The sequence below is a fragment of the Phalacrocorax aristotelis genome, chromosome 2 (assembly GCF_949628215.1).
Source record: "Phalacrocorax aristotelis chromosome 2, bGulAri2.1, whole genome shotgun sequence".
NCBI lineage: Eukaryota > Metazoa > Chordata > Aves > Suliformes > Phalacrocoracidae > Phalacrocorax > Phalacrocorax aristotelis.
In genome coordinates this window covers 28,996,730-29,016,692 of record NC_134277.1, presented here as the reverse complement: position 1 = coordinate 29,016,692, position 19,963 = coordinate 28,996,730, and the positions used below count along the sequence as shown (strand labels likewise).

The window sequence follows — 19,963 nt, the reverse complement described above, 5'->3', positions numbered from 1 at the left end:
GCGGGGCGGGGCGGAGCGGAATGGGGCGGGGCAGCGCCGAGGAGGCGGGGCGGGGAGCTGCGCCGCGGCCCGGGGCTCGGCGTTTGGTAGCCGTCGGTAGGCGGCCCGCCCGGTGTGGGGCCGCTGCGCACGCCGAGCTCCTACCTCAGGGCAACGGGCGATTTCTGCCTCCGCCCGGGCCGGCCGGCGCGGGGTGCGCAAGCGGCCGGTAAAGATGGCTTCCTTCTCGGCGGGTCGCCTGCCTGCCTGCCGGCTGCTGGCGCGGCCGGGCGCGGGGGGTCCGGCCCAGGGGTTCCGGGGGACGCTGCGGGGGTGCCCCAGCCCGCGGGTCTGTGTGAATTGGGGGTACCGGGGTGTACTGGCCGTCGGTGGAAGGGCAGGACGGCAGCCCCCGGGGGGGCCCGTTCGTCGAGGTACCGGGCTGCGCTCCTGAATTTCAGGTTGACTTTCGAGGATGCCGACTTCTTCCTACAGAGAGCAGGTACCGTGAGCCACGTCCTGCACTAGCCCTACTCCCAGAGGCCTCCCTGCCTCCAACCCGCTTCCTCCGCTCCCGTGCAGGGAAGGCTCAGAAACAGCCAGAGTTACCTGCGACGAGGTTCAGTCCCGTCCGTCGTGTGTGGCTGTCAAGCCTTTACAATAATTTTGTTTATGCTCAACGATCGAGATGTTCTTCAAATTCTAATTAAGTGTAGTTTCGTCATTTTACGTAAGCATATATAGAATTTGTACGAATTTTTCCCTAACATATGTTCAAAGACACTTACCGGAGAATGTCAAGAGAAAAATAAAAAGTTTTACAGTGATAATAAGAAAAGTGCTTTTGTTCCAGGAGAAAGAGCTCCCACTAGATTAATTGATAACGCAAGACAATGGGACAGAAAGAAAACAAAGATTAAGATGAGTAGCTCAATAGCTAAGAAAATAAATGGCTGTAAGATCAGAAAGATAAGTTGAGCCGAGTCCATCAAGAGAGCAGTGTTTTTGTTGGATCTGATGCAAATAAGATGCTAATGGAGGTGAAGGAAAAATGCAGTGGGTCTCGCTTTGTGGAGGAAGCCTGCTCAGTGTGATGGCCTCTCAGATTCAAAGCGCAGGCTTTATGAGAACAAAAAGGACATAGAACATCAATAGCGGTAGAATGGTTGGTGTTTAACAACCTATATTCTTCTATATAAGATACTGCCTTCAAGTCAGTCAGCAATCGGGCAAAAGTGTCACAGAATTAACTATATCCCTTGTACTCCTTTTGATTTTGTGTTAAACACAGTGGTCTTGTAGCACGCTGCAGGTTACTACACTTACTCTATATACTTCCAAAGCTGTCCATACCTATCCTTGTCCCCTGGTAGCCCAGGAACCAGTCGATAGCCCCAATGAGAAACTGTGTTCTAGGAAAATGCATCTATTCATGGGCTGTTAACGAGACTTTGTTTGCACTAGCACCATGTGATGCAGTCACCACGGTTATGTTACAGAAAGGGTTGGAATAATACACCTCACATCCACATGAACATGTGCTCAGGCAACAAAGCCACTTGTATAAATTAATTTTAAGAAAAATCAGCAACCACGTATTTTTCCGTTAATCCGGTCTTCTTTTTTTCTGCTAGCATGAGCCAAATTTGTTTGTATAACTGTGGTGTAGAGGCTTTTCCCCCAAGGGTTTTGCACTGTGCTTAATCACAGCTTATGAAGTCTATCTAGTTTGTTTTTTCTGCTTCACTGCACTGGGTTCAAAATGGCTGGAAAGCATTCACCTGTAGAATTCTGCCCACACTAATACTAGTAGTGTTTTAAACAGTAAGCACATTTTCCTGCATCCGTAATTTTGTCAGATAACATTGCTGATACAGTAATGTCTTACAAATGGAAAATCATCTGGTGTCAGCTGAGAGAGAAAGTGCATCTTTGTTCAGCCAGGACAATAGCTGATACGTTGCAGCTATTGCCAGTGCTCAGAGTTATATGAGATTAAAGTAAAGATGAGCTAGTACAACTCTTGAATTTAGCTATTTAGACACTATTCTACAATTCCTCATCATGTCCTTCCCCATCAAAACAAGTGAGATATTTGAATAGGAAGAATAGATGCATAAAGACAAGGTAAACATGTGACACACAAAACCCCACAAGCCCCAAAACAAAAACAACCCCCTGATCCATGGGACATGGCAGTGTAAAATAGCAGTAGCAAGCCTTCCTTTCCAAACAAACCAAGGACCATGCTGTAACCTTACAGTCCAAACCGAACTGACACCACCTGCATAGCCTTCAAAGCAAGTGAAGAAAAAGTCCACTGGGGCCACTTCCAGACAAACTGTGACCAGACACATCAACAGCTGTACAGGGGAGACTTCGTTCCCCAAAAGTTATTTCCACCTTCATCCCTGTCTTAACTAGAATTAGCGTACATAGTATAACAACACTGCGTCATGTATCCAGGAAACAGTGATTTTGGGAGAGGTGAAGAAAGTAGTCTTCAGTCTTCCTTATTTTGAAGTGGTACGCCAACTGCTGAATTTTTCATTATGCTTTTGGTCTAGGTTTCAGAAGACTTCCCTCAGGGAGTACCGTTGCAGTATATATGCAGTATATACCGTTGCACTATAATATTCAGCAGAAGACATAATAGGGAAAGTGAAGCAAAACCTGAGCTCCTATCAGAATCTTCGTATCTTTCAAAAACCCATGTTTGCCTTAAATACCTTGAGACAACTTTTCAAAAGCCACATAATAGGCATTTCTTGCTTCTCATTTCCATTTTAAGAAACTACTTTGTCAGATGGCGTGTGCTTAAGGGAGTTTACACTGGAGGTGATGGGTATTTCTGAAACTTAAATCCTTTTGAAGACATGGGCATCCTTAGCACAGCTTCTGGGAGAGGCATCCTGAAAGCAGTGGAAATTATACATCACAGCAAGAGCGTGGGAGCAAGGGAATGAACTCAAGGAGCGGGGCAACAAGAGGCAAGTGCGTAACAAAGCTACACGTCTCTTCTACTATTAGCAATTACTAACGGGTTCATCTCTCAGGGGCAGAAACGGGTTTACCTGAGTGCCATGAGGCATGGAAACTGGGAAGGTGTAGGCAGTCACCATACATGGTGCAACCCTAATCCTTAGTTTTTTCCTACTTGAAGGTTTTAGAGAGGAAAAACTCTTCAAAACTGGGCATACCTTTTGTTTCTAGGCACTTACCTGGGCATAAGGCCATCAGCACTCTCCTCCCAGTGCATCTACCTGCTTGTTTCAGTATTTTTATTTCTCTCTTATCTCCCTCTATGTTTTCTTTGCTGCCCTTTGCCCATTCCACTTAGAAATGTGTCCTTTGTGACTGCCTCTGAAGTTTTCACACAGCACCTACCACAAAATACTAAGGAGAAAGGGTGCACTTACCTTTGTGTATCTTCAGATCCATTCCCTGTATTTCACTTATTTGTAATGAAGCTGTATACCTTCATTCCCAGTTGTATAACTGGGAATATTACATTTGGGAAGAGAGAAATAACAAGATGAAGTTCTTACCACTGAGTAATATTTTGGAAGAGACCACCAGAAAGTATTAGCTGCGGCCAAAAACTAGAACGACCCCAAACAACCCAAGGTGCAGCTCTCAAGTGATAAAACTGGTTCTAAAATAAGCTTGCCACTGTGCACTTGCAGCATCCCTAGGCAGGAAGGGGAGTGCCCCCTGTAGTTAGGGTTCCCATGGGAAATGCCACTTTCTGCTGCTGAGTAGCTCTGCTAAAGCAGGAGCAGCAAATTTTCCTAGAAAGTGTCTATCTCAAGCTGTGAGGCATTGGTTTTGGGTTTGGCCCATTTTTGCCTTAAAAAAAAGTTCTAGCTCGAACAAATCAGTCATGGGGGGGAAAAATATGGAATTTTTTACTACAAGGTTTTTTGACAGCTGGACACTGCCTTTGTCAAGTGCATTCCATCTTTTTATCACTCCAAATGTTTGATGGCACTGATATCTCCTCAGATCAGCCGAGCACTCTCTGCCCACAGGCTTCTTGGGACTTAGCTTGCAATCGTGCCCTTGAATTCTCCAGGGCTGCTGATACAAAGTCATTATCCCCACTGCTGGTTTTGCTAGCACTCACCAGGGAAGAGGTTGGAGTTGAGAAGTCTGGCTGAAATGTAGACGAGCAAGGCATTAAAACAAGGACAAGGCAATTTTAAAATATAAAAAAGAAGGAAGGTATTTGGGAAGAGGGTAGGATTCGGGCACAGAGAATAAAGGTGAGCAGGAGCCAAAATGGGGCAGGTAGAGGCAGGCAAAACTTCTGTCTCACCATTCAGTGCCACTTACAGCACTTCCAACTCATGATGACTTTCAAGTCTACATCAAGTCATCTCAACAACAAAAGGAAAAGCACTTACCTTCACATTGCTGATCATCCAGTTTAGGGCCAAACATGTTGTCAAGTGTTCGATTTCCTTTCCTTGTGTCTTTGTTTTCCTGGAGATGGGGAAAGGGCATTAAATAAAGGAATGTTAGACCTATGGAGCCAAACAGTATTTATGCTAGGTCAAATTAGTATTTATGAATACTCATAAACTGGAAAATTTCAGAATTAAGTTTAGCATCAAATTTCAGCAAAAAGGCATTAGAGTGCTGTCTTTTTAGTCAAATGCTACTTGTTACTTTATTTCATTCAGTGCACAGCATTGTTGCTATGAGTGAGGACTGCATGATGAACAGGAAACTACAGAATAAGAACCATAAGACCTTCCCTTAAGAAAATTGAATACCATTTTGGATAATTGTCTTTTTTTCCTGTCTGCCAGAAGCTTTTTTGTGATACTGAATACCTCAGTTAAACAAGGACCTGCCCATTAAGCATTACTTTTGTTATAACAGAATCTTATCTCATCTGGAATCAGACCTGCTGCTACATCCTCTTCTCTTCTTCAGGAAAATAGGCCAACCACTTGGGACTTTTGAATTATGTATTCCTTAGGCGTCTGCTTTAATATAAAGGCGAACATTCAACTCACAGCTAAAATCACCAGTCCTTCTTTCCAGGCTCCTCATTCAGGCTGGAGTTTTTCTTTCTGTCTGTTCGTACAGGTAATTCCATTCAACACTTTCCTTTAGCTAACAAGTCAACCATAACAGACTGTACCCCGTGAGAAGCTGAGTTTTCTCCAGCCCTGCAATCCTGCCCAATGTTACTGTTTCGAGTTCAGTCACTTGACTCAATCACCGTCTCCATCTCCATTCCCCAGTTCATCATCTGGGTAAAAAAAATCCTATTGGCACAGATGCCAATGGGCCCAAGTCCTTTCACAGGAGCAGTTGAGGGGTTTTGCAGGTTTGGTGATCAGTATGAGGACACTTGAGGCCATATTTGTGGGGCTGCTGAACACCAAAGTGAAGCTGATTGATACAGTGCAGTAAATTAATGAAACAGTGTAACATGCCAAGCATTCTGATAACCCAAGGCATCAAAAAGTAATGGACACTTCTGGTGTTTTTTACCTTAATTTCTCTTGCCAGTGTCTTATCTGTAAGATATCGATAATAATAGTTAAATAACGCAACACTTCATCTTGCAAGGACATAGTAAAAATAATTCTTCATATTTATAAAAACACCCTCATGCTACATCATAAAACCATTTGTGAGGAAACATATTATGTTTTCGGGGTAGCTTAGGTACTCTGTGTTAAGTATGTCCAAAAACAGTATCTTGAATGGAAAATATAACAACAGTAAGCAAAAGCCAGTAGCAATTTGAATACATTTATATTGTCGTATTTATTACTAATCATACCAAACAAAATAAATGAAGGGAAAGGCACCATTTCATGTGAGCAGTTACCTTGCTAAGGATATTAGGAAAGCATAAATGTGCTGTGTAATACTTTGATTTATATGGCATTTTACTTTTTAAATGAGCAGCGTTCCCTTAACGGGGTAGATTTGAAGCCATTATGATCCATTAAAACAGTTATAAGTGTCTGATAGTAGAGTCCCTGACATCTTTCCATTAAGATTTTTTGATTTGGTCTATACCTGTTTTTTTGCTGTTCTTTTTGAACTGCATTATCCGTGAATGCCCCGACCGGTGCCCTAGCTGTTGGGTGTGTGCTGGTGTGAATAAGGGTACATTTTGACAATACTGATTTAGAAGGTTTGGGAACTCCAACCTCTGTTTCAGAGAGTCGTTCTCTGGATTTCTTCCGCCTGTCTATTTATCCTACTTCACTTTTTCTCACAAATAAAGCCTCGTTCACCACTGTCTGTCTTCCTAGGTGCAACAAACAGCACCAAACTTTATTTGGAGCTTGTCACCACTATTCCTTTACCAGCCAGATGGGATGCTGTTGAGTGACACAGTGGACTCCACAACCGTGACTGGGAGGTAAACAGGCTGTCTCTTCATCTTCAAAACAGGAGAATATTCTCTTGTTAAATAGATTGTGCAGCCTGGCAAGAAGAATAAGAACAAAATGTATTAGAGAGCCACATTGTTTAAAGAATTTTAGGGTTTGCTACTCTGTAAGCAATGTACTCTTAATAAGGATGTTGCATTTTGAGAACTTCTGTGCATACAACAGGTTATGGGGCCAGAGCAAAGTCAGGGCACTGAGAAGAAATGCTGGAAATAATTATTATTTCCAGGCAGGTAATATATTAGCCTGTAGAACAAATATTTACTTGTAAATGTGGTTTGTTGGTGTGACAGCTATAAAACAGGCTTTAACACGTTGCCTAATGCTAATTTACATACAATAAAAGTGCATTTACATAACACTAAGGAACAAATCCGTAAAAACAAGGAAACATGCAGTTAGCTTAAAAGGGTACCGTTGAGGTGGCACAGTATTTAAGTGAAATATATGATGCATTTCTATTTTAACTGCATGTTTCCTTGGGTTTGTGGGATCATGTCACAGCCTTAATTGCATTTAAAAGCAGGTTTGGGGATGTGAATTTCCTTTGTAGCTTTTACATCCCAAACTAAAATAGAATGCAAAACTTAGGCATCATTAACAGAGAGACGAAGGAAAGGGAACTGCTAGTAGGTCTCAGCAGCTGGGATAATCTCCCACAGGGAGAGGTGGAAACCTTATTCCATGAGTCATTTAATACCAAATGAACAGAGCACTGGAGAATAAACTGTAAAGCATGATTTTTTTTTGTTGTTCACTGACAGAAGTAGGGCTACTTGACTTAATGGAGCATTTCCTTTTTTAAGTTCTGTAGTAGTAGAAAGCACGGACAGTGTTACAGATATAGTTTTTCTCTGTTTCTCATTGTTGTTTTGGTTCTTGCTGTAATGGTAATATAGTAAAGGCATGAATAACCTTAGCCCCTGCACTGTGAAGTAAAACTTTATTTGCAAGATGGAGCCCTCTAGAGTTGCTGAAATTCAGAATCCCCTTAGAAGATGGCCATCAAGGATGTGGTTACATAGTGTTTTAATTACAGTTCCATTAAAGGTTTTGGACACCTGACTATCACAGGTATTAAATGCTACGCTTTAGTGACAAAGCTCTGAGGAAGGCAGCTGAGTAAGCTGTGTATGCTGGCATGGCATGCTCTTGGTCTCCAGTGGAATCCAGGAGACTGATAGAAGGCAACAAATAACCCCTTTGCATCGATACAGTAGCAGCATGTCTGTAATCAAACATAATTATGGAATCACTACCAGTCAGAGCTGTTACAGTCTTGCTTGTAATCAAGAACAACATTATTGCAACATTTGTAAGTCTCAAAAGTAATCTGAGATTTATGGGTCCTTGGAAAGAAAAGTGTTATTTGGCAAATCTATCTATATGTGTTACTTGCCCAGAAAGAGAGTTCTTTCTTTGAGCGATCAGGACAGTTCCAGTGAAGTACCTCTTCAGATTCTTCAAAGTCTTAAATCACAAAAAGCGCACATGTTACTTGAAGAAATTCTTTCCAAGTATGTCATGTGCAAACTTGGACTGACCTGCCAGGTAGATGGGGGCACCCATAATTTCCCTGATGCTTGAGGTGTTATGTAACCACTAATGGTGGAGATAGAACTACCACGTTCAAATAAACAGTTGAAATCAGTCTCACCACGGAGAAACTGAACTCTTTGATGTAATTGTTTGGTTATTACAAGACCAGGATGAAACGTCTCAAGGGGAAGACCTTCTCCTATAGTACTGAGTTACAGGTTTGGCTCTTCCAGCAGGCAGCGTATCTCCGTTATGTAAGAGGGGATGTTAAACAGAAAGTGTATTTGGAAAGAGAATGATACGTGAGATAACTCATCATAAGAAGTATAAAGGGAGTAAGAAGTGCTGAAGATCCTGAAAGGGTAGAAGAAGCTGTATCACTTAATTTTGGAAAGGAGGAGAGGGAAAAAAGAATTTTTTTGTGACTGAGCTCACAAGGGGACAGAAGACAGCTCTGAATTCAGAAATGGATGTGGGTGGGAAAGCAATGCAAGAAGAAAAAGCTTGTAACCTTAAAAATGTTACCTCAGAAGGTTTGGAAAAGAATTAATAAAACCACCTCAAAGCTCCCCAAGGAAATTGTGTGTTTTGTTCTACAAGCTACATAGGTGATCTGTAGAGTTGATCTGGAGGGTACAAGAGCTGACACAGACTACTCCCCATACCAAGCCTCTGAGGTTAGGAGAGTCAGCTCCTCTGTGTATATGGCGATGTCCTGCCAAATATTTCTGAGATACAGCAGCTTTATCAGTGAGAAGGATCTAGGCTGACATGCAAAGATAATCCTCCCAGTGGTGTGTCAGGCTTGAGGAAGGGCATGATTATCATTCCAGAGGAACGTAATGTGAACCTGTGCCTCCCGTTCAGCCGAGTGGTGGCTAGACCAAGGAGGCTTCTGCTCTCTGCTCACTCTTTCTTTCTTTTCTTTTCTTTCTTTCAGCAAACAGCTTATCTTCATATTAACTTCTTTTATGGTGTACATTTAAGATATCCAAAGTGTGAACAAGCTCCCCAAGGCACAGTGGTCCTTGGAAGTGGATCTTCAAGTAGACCATCAGCAGAGTACTAAGTAGGTGGGAGTTTCTCATCTTGGGGTGCTTGGATGGCTGCTGGCTCTTAAAATGGCATCTTAAAATGACAGGTTTTATGTGAAAACAGTCTAGTGCAATCCTTCACTGGACTGAATCAGCTCTGCTAAGCCTGGTATTTCAAGACTTCTCTAACAGCCACAGGCTGGGACACGCAAAGCTCCAGTCCCCATGTAGGGGTGATGTGGCACTTTCACACCTTTGCTTGAATGGGTCTTAAAGACGGATGTTGCCTGTCCTGTCACCTCAAGGAAGCAGGCCCTCATCTAATGAAATCACATGTCTGGTCCCCGCAGGTGTCCTGAACTCCTACGTGTCCTTTTTATTTCATGGGAACGACAAGCACATCAAACACCAGACGGGAGAATGGCGATCCTCTAACCACATCGGGCTGTGCTTATTTATGGGTCACAGTTCAGAAACAAAATATTCATGTTTGTTTCGGGTTTTGTTCTTGTATTGCAGGTCCAGGAGCAATAATGGAGTTGAGCCTAGAATTTAATACACACAAAAATACAGAAAGTGAGGCCAGCAAAACCCAAGATTAAACAAGTGACTACTGCATGGCAACAGCAAGTGAGCTTGATTTTTTTTTTTAAATCAGACAAATTTCTGTACCAAAGCCCCTTTCCTCACCGCAGGCTGCATAAAGGAAGGAGCAAAAGCAGCTGCAACCACCTCAGCTTCGGAGATGAGGCTCCCAGTAGTCAGTCCTGCAAGAAAACATCTGGCCAGCCTTAACGAATGTTATTTTCTAGAATGTTCCCCAAGTTCTGCTGGCAGGGAAATATGCCTGCCTTATAAGCAAGCATATAAAGAGGCAGTTCTCAAAGAGCACATGGTTTGTCTTGCAAAAGCTTTCCTTAAGGGCAGACTTAATTATATATCATACAGATCTATTATATATTCTGTTTATACAATTATAAAGCATTATGGTTAATTAGTTGTGGTACAGACTCCTGAAGCAGAATCTGGTTAGAGAATAAACAAAACGCTCAGTCAGCTGCAACGGTGGTTAACAACTTGCACTTTCATATCACCTTTCACACTGAACTCTCTTGAAGTGATTTGTACGTTATACAATCCAGTGGGCTTCACTTTCATATTTCGGGGTTTTTTTGGTTTTATATAAAATTAGAATATGCCAATCTGAAATGCCCTGGGATTCTCACACCTTTAGGAAATTAAATTCAAGATATTCCCTAACCAACTTCAACTGTTTTTCCTGTTTACTGTCGTAGCACCTGAGTGATCTAGTGGTTAATCGTGATCCTATTATGTCTGGCACTGTATATGCATGGAACATACATACTTCTTCATGCCCTCTTCCCCTCCTGATCTATATAGCTCTGGCAGCAGTGGGAATCTCTATCTGCCTCACTATTTGAAAAACGGGTGAAATTCTGAGTGTGAAAAGGTTTTGATTAGACTGAAGTGTGCAATACTGCATAGGTTTGATTTTCAAACTATATTTTTACATTCTTTTAATGCAATGAAATGGGCTGACATGCTACAATAGTAATGCCTCAATCCGTCTGACATCTTTGAACTTAATTACTCTTTTGCCATTACATTATTTAGCATAATAATGAGTCTTATTGTTGTGTATATGCTGCTACAGGTGTCTGGGGAGAATAAGTGTTTTGGAACTCTCATCAGTGCCGTGTGAGTAGAGCCAAAAATTCTTTTGTTGTCTCATGGGTTATTGTACTGGTTACCGTGCACACCCAAAAAGGCAGGTCTTAAAGCAAGAGAGCTTGTAATATTTATAAGAGAAACTGAAGTAAAAAACAAGAAGCGAACAAGAGTGAAGTTAAGAGTATGTATTTAGCATAGACTAGATATCTGTAGTGCAGAATGTAGCACACAATGTATTTACACATCTACAAATAAATTAAGAAGAGCACTCCCCACAGAAAATGCTGCAGACCAATACCAATTCTCAGTTTCCTGAGATTTGAGATAACTTTGAAGGAAGGCTGCATAGGTTTTTTTACAGGCTGTTTTGGGGATAGTTTTCTAGAAGAAAGCCTGAAAGGCATGTATGAAAGAACTTCTGAGAGAAAGAGATGTACGGGCAACTGAAGATGGCATCATCCACTTGGAACAATGAACTCCATAGTAAGATACAAGATAAGATTGTAGATGAGTGCCCAATGGATGCCCCTAACTTGTATTCAAAATGTCAGTAAAGCAGAATGCCAGGGAAAGGATAAAAACACAGGCTGATAAAATCATAGAAAGAATTCAGGAAGGTCATCTTGACTTCAGTGTTTTAGGCTCAAGGGGAAACCAGGTACGTGTAACAAAAAATTAAGAACTTGCATGGTAGGGATGAAAGTTGCATTGATGGAATCACAAGAAATCATCTAAGAAAACAAAGTAGAATAAGAAGAGGTAAAAATAGAGCCTGGTGAGATATCTGTTGAAAGAGAAAGCTAGGATGGAGATCCCCCATGTCTGACAGAAAGGTTAAGGAATTGGCAATGATTTGGAAAAGAAAACAACAAAAGATGGAGAGTCAGGAGAGAACAAGATTTCAGAGTCACAGTATGATCAGTAACATCACAGGCTGTGGAGGTGGAAGGAGTCCTGAGATTCAGTCACATCATTAATAGCAACCTCAGAAGAGCTGAGTGGAGCGTACACAGCCGAAATTAAAGACAACTTGGGAGAAGGTGAAGCTGGCAGAAAGCCATCCGAGGTAATTGTTTGAGGCAGTGCATTGTTTTATTTTAGAAGTAATAGACAGGAGGAAGACTCAGCAGGAATGCAAAAGCAAAATGAGGTCAAATGTAGGATTGTAAAAAATATGGATGAGACAAACATCCTTCTACGTGTGTTGGGATGGCCATGAAGAGTTAAGAAAAACAAAGAACAAGGGAAAAAAAACCCAAACAAATAGAAAATTACAGGATTACTGGTAAAGGAGGAAGGGTAAAATGAAAATCTGATAAGAATTGCCAGGATAAAGGATTGGGAGAGAGAGGAAAAATGGGAGAGTGGATGAAAGGAGAAAGAATGTCAATTTGTTGATTAGATCTTCTCTTGAAAAAGAAAGAACTGATAAAGTGGATAAGAAGACAGCAGAGGTGTGTGAAGATTTCAGGAAAGTATTATTTAAATTAAATGTATTTTACAAAGCAAATATATTTTTAGATTGTAAAAATGGAGAAGTCATTACTTAATTTGAATCAATGTGACAAATATGTAAAAAACTTTTTCCAATCTTATGTCTGAAGTATAAATAGTACTAAGATCCTCAGGTGGTGACAAAGTTTAAATGTCATTAATTTGTGTTGGAACTGATTAGTTTTCAGGCAACTACCAGAAAGCCAATTTTTGTCTTTTGCCACTCAGGAAATATGTGTCTGTGTAGATGAAAACAAAATGAAATTTTCAAAAGTGTTACTCCCTAGTATATAGTAACATTTGAGTTAACACAAAGAGATTTTAAAAAAGGTTAGAAGTCCTATTCCTGTGTTTTATGCAAGTGGAAGTCCACTTTTGCTGTTAGTATTTTGCCAGCTCCCAGGCATTTCCCTGCTTCCTCCGGAGCCCTGTGATAAATAGCCCATAAACGCCATTTTGTGTATCTGCTTATTATTCTTACATACCTATAAATTCAGCTTCTTGCTGCTTAATTTTAGCAGTGACAATGGTCAGACACATGGGGGTAGAAAAGATTTAGAAGCTTGGCTTATCCATCCAATAGTCCAAAAAGCTGGAATATTCCATCCAGTGGAGGTTTAGGTTCCCAAGTAAAACAGCTTTTCTTCTTTCAAGTGGCAAACTTTCCAAAGCAGAGTTCTCATTTACAAATTCCCACTGAGCAGTTTATTAAATTTAAACTTCAGTATTTTATTGCTATTTTCCATATATATGTTAGCTATGCTGAATAACACTAAAAATATCCTACTTTATTATACACAAGTGAAGAATTTTAATTGGTCTTAGTTCCTTAGAAGCACTCAAGAACTGGAATAGCTGTACAAGAGTCTTATGTACAAGCCACTATGTAAAGAATAACTATAAAGCTTATGAGAACAGAGATTCCATCGGTTTAGCTTTTGCAATAGCATTTTAAGTAATGTATTTAGAAACTGTAATACATCCACTAGTGGGATCACTTTGATCCTTTGATCCAGGCATTGGGATGTATCAAATGGGAATCGCTGTGACATCTGAGCGCCGTCTTAATACACACCTCTCACATTTAGAAGTTTATAATAGGCAGGTAGGCCTTTTGTATTTGTGTACCAGCTTTGTTAAGTGGGCCAGTAGTGCAACACCCTCTTTCTGAGGATGCCTCAGAGTTTCTTTGGGAAATGCCTGCTTTTCCCAGAGCTAGCACAGCCCTCAGCAGCCCAGATGTGTCCCTCAGCCAGCGTGGGCTTTTGGAGCCACTGGCAGTGATAACAGCTCCACAGTCACGGGGATAAAAAATAACTTTGCTTCCCTCCCACCGCCTTTCTACTCCAGTACAGAGGGAAGGAAAGGCTATCTAGTTCTGAAGCTAGAGACAGTTCAGGTAATAATAGCATTTTAGGAATAACTTATGAAGATACATGTATTTCAGGCAGTTCCCACCTGCCCGCAAATCATAGCTTGTCATGCATCACTCCCCACAGCAGCCTTACACGCTCGGTAGAAAAGTACTGGGCTGAGCCTACATATAAACTAAAACTTGACATGTTCAAAAAGTAGCATAAATTAAAATTACAGAACAAGCTGTTATAAGACATTTAGGTTTGTCGTGAAACTACCATTTTCTTTCAAGATGTGCAGCATACTCACGAGCACACAGCAGCAGCTCCAGAAAACATCGTCCTCCAACATTCCAGCTTTTGTGGGTGTGCTTTAATTAAAAGGATTCTGCAGAACAAGGAAAACAGAATCTTTAGAAGAAAAAAATTGATTATAAAAGCACACTGTTATGAATTCATATAGATTCAGAGAGAAAAGGGAGTGCTTATAGTAATTAAATTATAGGATTTTAAGAAAACCAAGGAAGTTATTCTGTTATATATCAGAAGTTTGGAAAGAGAAATCTTGATTTTGATCTACTGTTATCAAAATAACAACAGTACATTGATAGAATAACAACATAATAAGGGTGTCCTGAAACAGGCCGTAGCTTATTTAAGGAAGAAACTTCTACAAGAAATTAATTGGAAGATAAGGGTCGGATTTATATCCCCATTTTATTTTCCTCATGAGATACTGAGCATACGATATACACAGAGAAATGTGTAGCTATTTGCACCAATAAAACATGTAAATGGATTTCCTATGAGATGCTTTTTCATGCTTTACGAAATCAATCCTAAATGGTTCTAATTATATATGATTTCTTAGAACACGTCTTTGGTAGTGGTTATGGCACATTTACTCTGGAAAGGCAAAGAACTCCTAAGGTAATTCTGCCCTTTTGAAGTGTTCATTTGTGAGTATCCTTATTGCTGGTATTACATAGTACGCAGTTGTCCTGTTGTAATTTTTAGCAGAACGGATATTTCCAGTCTCTCGGTCTATATTAAAATCATCTTTCATTTCTTGTGTGAGACTAATACTGCTCTCCACTCAGTGGACTTGCATGGATTATCAATGGAAACACAGCGTCTGCTGTGCTTCAGGGTAAGTCGTGTCTTTCTTCGTTGGTCTTTTTACAATCACATCCAGAAGATCAGAGAGCGCTTTATCATGGTCCCTTTCTTGCCTAGGAAAAAATCCTTCAGAGGTCCACCCTCATGGCCTTATGCCTCTACTACCTTTCCTGAACAGTGTTCCCGTCTAGAAATAAAACACTTTATAACTACTTCTAGTTATGTTCATGGTTAGCATTTTGAAGGGGTATAGTGATACACAAAAAATTGTGGAAGGATATCATGTGTTTGGGCAGCCTCTTCTGTTCTTGTGACAAGTATTGGCTATTTTTGCAGTAGATTCCAGGCTGAGAATTGTTTTGTCAGCCCAGTGAATCCATAATACCACAGAATTTTAATTTCCTAACTGTTCAGGTTGACATGGATGGTAAATATCATGCATGAAATGATTTGCTTAAACCATACATGGCATATGTGGGTTGACACACTTGGATCCACAGCTGCAAGCTGAGATCAGTCCTCACTCCCTAGAAACTATCAAGGTTGATTGTAAGAGGCAAAACCTTGGTTTTCTAACGTAGGAAAATCACAACAAAATTCATCTTCGCAATGGGGCATGCTCCGTAAATACTTTACCTAGCTTGATAAGATTGAGATGGCATTTTTCTAGTCTCTTTCTTTTTGAAGCTGTATCTCCTTTTCACAACCAAAAGTCTCTCAGATAGGTTGGATAGATCATAAATATAGAATATATAAATTGTAGATGAAAAAATAAGCTATGACACTACCATAATAACAGTGGAAATGAAAGACTAACCTGATCCATGGTTTCTGGGGAATATGTCACTGGCATGAAATTCAAGCACACCATGAGCTCTTTGCACAGCATATAAGCACACGCACAGCCATGGTCCCGCTCACTGCTTGGTTGTGATGATGGATTCCTGGAGGACAAACAGGGGGCGCAAATGCTTGGGCCCCTCTCTTCTCACTGGAGGAGTAAGAACTGTTTGGGCCAGCGTGTAAGGGCACCCTGCAATGGGAAGGACCTCAAATGCTGTGTTCAATTTTGGGCCCTTCACTACATGAAAAACTTTGAGGTGCTGGAGAGTGTGCGAAGAAAGGCAACAAAAATGGTGAAGGGCTTAGAGAACAAGTCCTATGAGGAGCTGCCAAGGGAACTCGGGTTGTTTAGTCTGGTGAAAAGAAGGCTCAGGGGAGACCTTATGACTCTGTACAACTACTTGAAAGGAGGCTGTAGTGAGGTGGGTGTCAGTCCCTTTCCCAAGTAACAAGCAATATGATGAGAGGAAACGGCCTCAAGTTGCATCAGGGGAGATTTAGATTGGATATTAGGAAAAATTTCTTCACTGAAGGGGCTGTCAAGCACTGGAACAGGCTGCCCAGGGAAGTGGTTGGGTCAACATCCCTGGAGGTATTTAAAAGATGTGTAGATGTGGTGCTTGGGGACATGGTTTAGAGGTGGACCTGGCAGCGTTAGGTTTTCAGTTGGACTCAATGATCTTTAGGGTCTTTTCCAACCTAAATGATTCTATGGTTCTATGATTTCTGGAAAGAGTAGGGAGCCAGAAAGGATTCCTCCCAGTGGCACAGATCATCGCACAGTTCCTGCAGACGTAACATCAACCTGCCACCTTCTGCAATAAGAATGAACCCAAAAATTCTTTCCTACCTCTCTGGCTGTAGCTTTTACCCTGATAAGAGCAGCTGCATGTCACCTGCTATCGGGAGAGTGATTGCTGGCCAAGAGACCTGTGTTACTCCCTTCTGTTTTTAATTTTCACCTGCTGCAGAGAGATAAAATTAGTTCCAGTTTAGCTTGACGATCCTGCCTGCACAGGTGTGCTGTAAGAATACCACTGTGGTGTTCAGCTGGGTGAATGTTTTAGATGACTACAGTAATTATTGGGAGTACTGGTTTTAGTGTGTGTGTGTCTCCCCCCTTTAATCTGGATCAGATTTGCCAAATAGTTTCAGCTGACTTTTTTCACTAGATAAATAAAGCTGGAAGCGGAAAAAGAAAGGCTTGTGCCTCTTTTGATGCAGTGCCTGGCACTTGAATGATGCAGAACATGGGTGCTGTGTATTCAAGATCTTCCTCTTCATGAGATTATTTGAATTCAGATTTTTAATTTCCTTCCTGAATTAGTCTTCTAATTACCATGTTATTAGCTTTTCCTGGATGGGGTTCTCAGTCCCTGCTCCTGATACTGGTGCATTTTGTGTATATAATTAAACACCCAGGGTGGAGCAGCACCTTCACAAGCTGGGTAGGGAGAAGGTTAGGAGGAGCTCCAGGTCATCGCCCTGAAGGTGTCAGCTGCAGGCTCTTCTGCCCTCTTTGGCTGGGGAAGGGATGCAAGAGCCAGTGCCTCTCCTTCTCTGCCCTCCTTCTTTCCATCCCATTGCTCCTTTGGCAGAGAGAAAAAAATGAGGGCCACGAGTAAGGAGTTTGTGTCTTTACAGGGATGGGCATGCTCCCAAATGACCTAATATTTATTATGCATTTTATACAGAAGTAAGATGGAAGAGTTGCAGCAGCAGAGACTGAGGGAGATTCAGCTCCAAAAATCCTGTCTCCTGAGGCTGGAGGATCCCTCCAAATTTAACCCAGGTTCTCACATCTCACTGACTTAAGCTGTGTGACCACACAGCTATTCATCAGGGGGAACCCCTGACTCCAAATTTCTGTGAATTGAGCCCTTTGACCCCTCTTGTTCTAGGTACCTCGAAATAAAATAGCTAACTTCCTGTCAAATGGAACAACTTACTCAAATTGGGACTTTTTCAGGCTTTATTTTCATCAGGAGAAATGAAAAAAATTTATTTTGGGTCAGTCTAAACAAATTTTATTTCATTTTTTAGTTTGGTAACTGATCTGAAAAAAATTATTTGCACAGTTCTAGTTCCACTGTTATCACTCAACAGTTTCTATAAATATAGCAATTAATTTGCACTCTAAAAAGAGTACAGCAAAAAAAAAACCCTAGGATACAAAAGTACACCTAGATTATTTCTCTCTGTGTTAGTACCAGCTGTGTCAGTCAAATTAGGCCATCTGTAATATCCTTGTAATCTACAGTTTTTAAATTCCCATCCAGCTACATTACACCTATACCACTCCTTTTTTTTTTTCAGTGGCATTAGATCGGATTAACTGAAGAAGGAATTGAGTCTTCGAAGTTAATTAAAACGTTGTTGATGATGACCAGGAAGGCGTACTTAGAAGCTATAAGTAAAGAGATTTAGATGCTCAACATGGGGCGGTTGTGCCCAGGCTTTCAAGCTCCTGATATATGGAAGAAAAATGTTTCTGGTTTCTTGCGGCGGCAAGCCTGCCAGCTAAACGCCGAGTGAAGTATAGCTGCTTTGGCTTCCCCCAGAGGCTCCCATTTTCTCCTTCCTCTGGAGGCCCCATCTTCTCAGTCTGTTGCTGCTACATCTTTAATAAGATCAATAATCTTCCTCGGGTTTAGCAGCTTCATGAATTCTGATTAAGCTCCATGACAGTGGCTGTGTATCAAGAATAATAGGCAAGAAGAAGACTTTAGTGTCTCAATCCATGAGGCATGATAGTTTCTTCTTTAGGCAAACTGATATTGATTTGATCTTGGGTTTTATCAGCATGGCCTCTGTAAATAAAGTGCTAGCACACAGTACACTTACTGTACGGCTCCTCTTCCCTGCAGACCAATTCTTTCTGATGAAGTCTTACTTTAATTGTTCCATGCCTACTAATGTCTTTAATCAAGGCTCACGTGGCTAAGTCTTCAGTGAGAAAATTTGACTTGCTTACAAGAATTAATACAGTAAGAAATCACAAAGGTACAATCAGGAGCAAAAAATCAGAATGGTCTCCAGCACTGCCTTTCAACCAAACACCGGTGTGTGAGTTTCTGCATGACATTAAAATTCAATTAAGTATTTGGGGGGAAAAAAGCCTAGCACTGACAGGATACGTCATCTGAGCACAGGAAGCTGTGCTGACAAAAATTCATAACGTGGAAATTGGAAACCCATACTCTGAAGCTTTCCTGTATTAACAGTTTAATGTCCAACTATGTAATATATAATTTATGAGAATTCTCTAATATGATCCAGCCTTGCATATTTTGCAATTTGTTATTCTTATTTAGAAAGAAGTGAAGACCAAATGACTCTCTCTGATTTCTGAAGCCATTTTAAATCATTTTTAATATATACGTCTCCACTTTGCAAACACGTATTTTCAGTCCTCACTAAGTGGGTTCATTTGGGCTTTCTTCTTGGCCACTGTTTTCCTTTTGAAGACAGGGAAACGTTTGGGGGAATTAGACTTTTGTGTGGGGAAGATGATGCAATTGTGCAGAAATGTAGACAGAATTCTATTGTTGCTCCACTGTTTTTTGTGAAAGTGTCATCTAAATGCAGTTCTGGAAGAACTCCTATTGTCAACTTTTGGGATTTGATCTAGCCAAAACCATCCACAAGTACTCTCTTCATATGCTGAATGTTTTGTTTTCTATAGTCTCGTATATACTCTGTTTTAAAAGTGGATTTCTTTGTTGCTTATGGTCCTGCTTATGGTACTACAGGATACCTCTCTGGGTTTTGTGTATTTAAAACCTTTAATTTCTGCTGCTTTTTCTGAAATGGATTACATGGAAGAACATTCTGTAAAACTTATTTGTAAATCTCATTTTTGTTTTTAATATCTGATGCTACTTGTGAGTATCCACTCCATTGGAAGCCATCAAAAGATATAATAGATGCCAAAAGTGGGAGTGAACCTACGGTGGAATGAGAAAAAAAAAATCGTTAATGTGCTTTATTTGGGAAGAAACCTGTGACCTTTAAGAAATAGAAAGGCAGGAGAGAGGCCGCAGAGTATGAAAATATTGACAAAGCTAACCTTACTGTTTGAAAATATGCAGAAATGCAAGAGAAGGAGCCGCCAGTGAGCCCTTCGGTAAAGGTGACCGTGCCCTTCAGAGCAGTTACCTCTGCAGTTAGACTGGAAAGCAGATATCCACCACCTTGGGGAACAGCTTGCGGCAGGATAAGTATGCCACAAAGATGAAGCTAGGGGAAATTGAATCCAGAAACCGGGAAACTAAAATTAAATGGAAAACAGTCTGATAAGGAAAAGTGAAAGAATAATCAGTGCATGGAGACTATAAGAGAGATTTTTTAAAAGTTATTTTAAGATGAAAAAGCATCCTCCACTATTTCCTATTTGCATTTTCAAGTAGTTAGATATTTTGGAATCAAGGTATCTAGAAGAGGACTAACCTGCGTCAGGTCAGTTCAAAGGTGATGTAGAAGA

At 40.9% G+C, this 19,963-nt stretch overlaps 1 long non-coding RNA gene across 1 annotated transcript; it reads left to right on the top strand.

The window, feature by feature from the left end:
• Window positions 1-51: 51 nt before the first annotated feature.
• LOC142052594 (uncharacterized) lies at window positions 52-19,323 on the top strand. The gene is made up of 6 exons (XR_012658902.1): window positions 52-481; window positions 6,264-6,373; window positions 8,884-9,012; window positions 9,497-9,607; window positions 10,653-14,668; window positions 17,797-19,323. It is a non-coding gene; the product is annotated as an uncharacterized LOC142052594 (long non-coding RNA).
• Window positions 19,324-19,963: the final 640 nt, after the last annotated feature.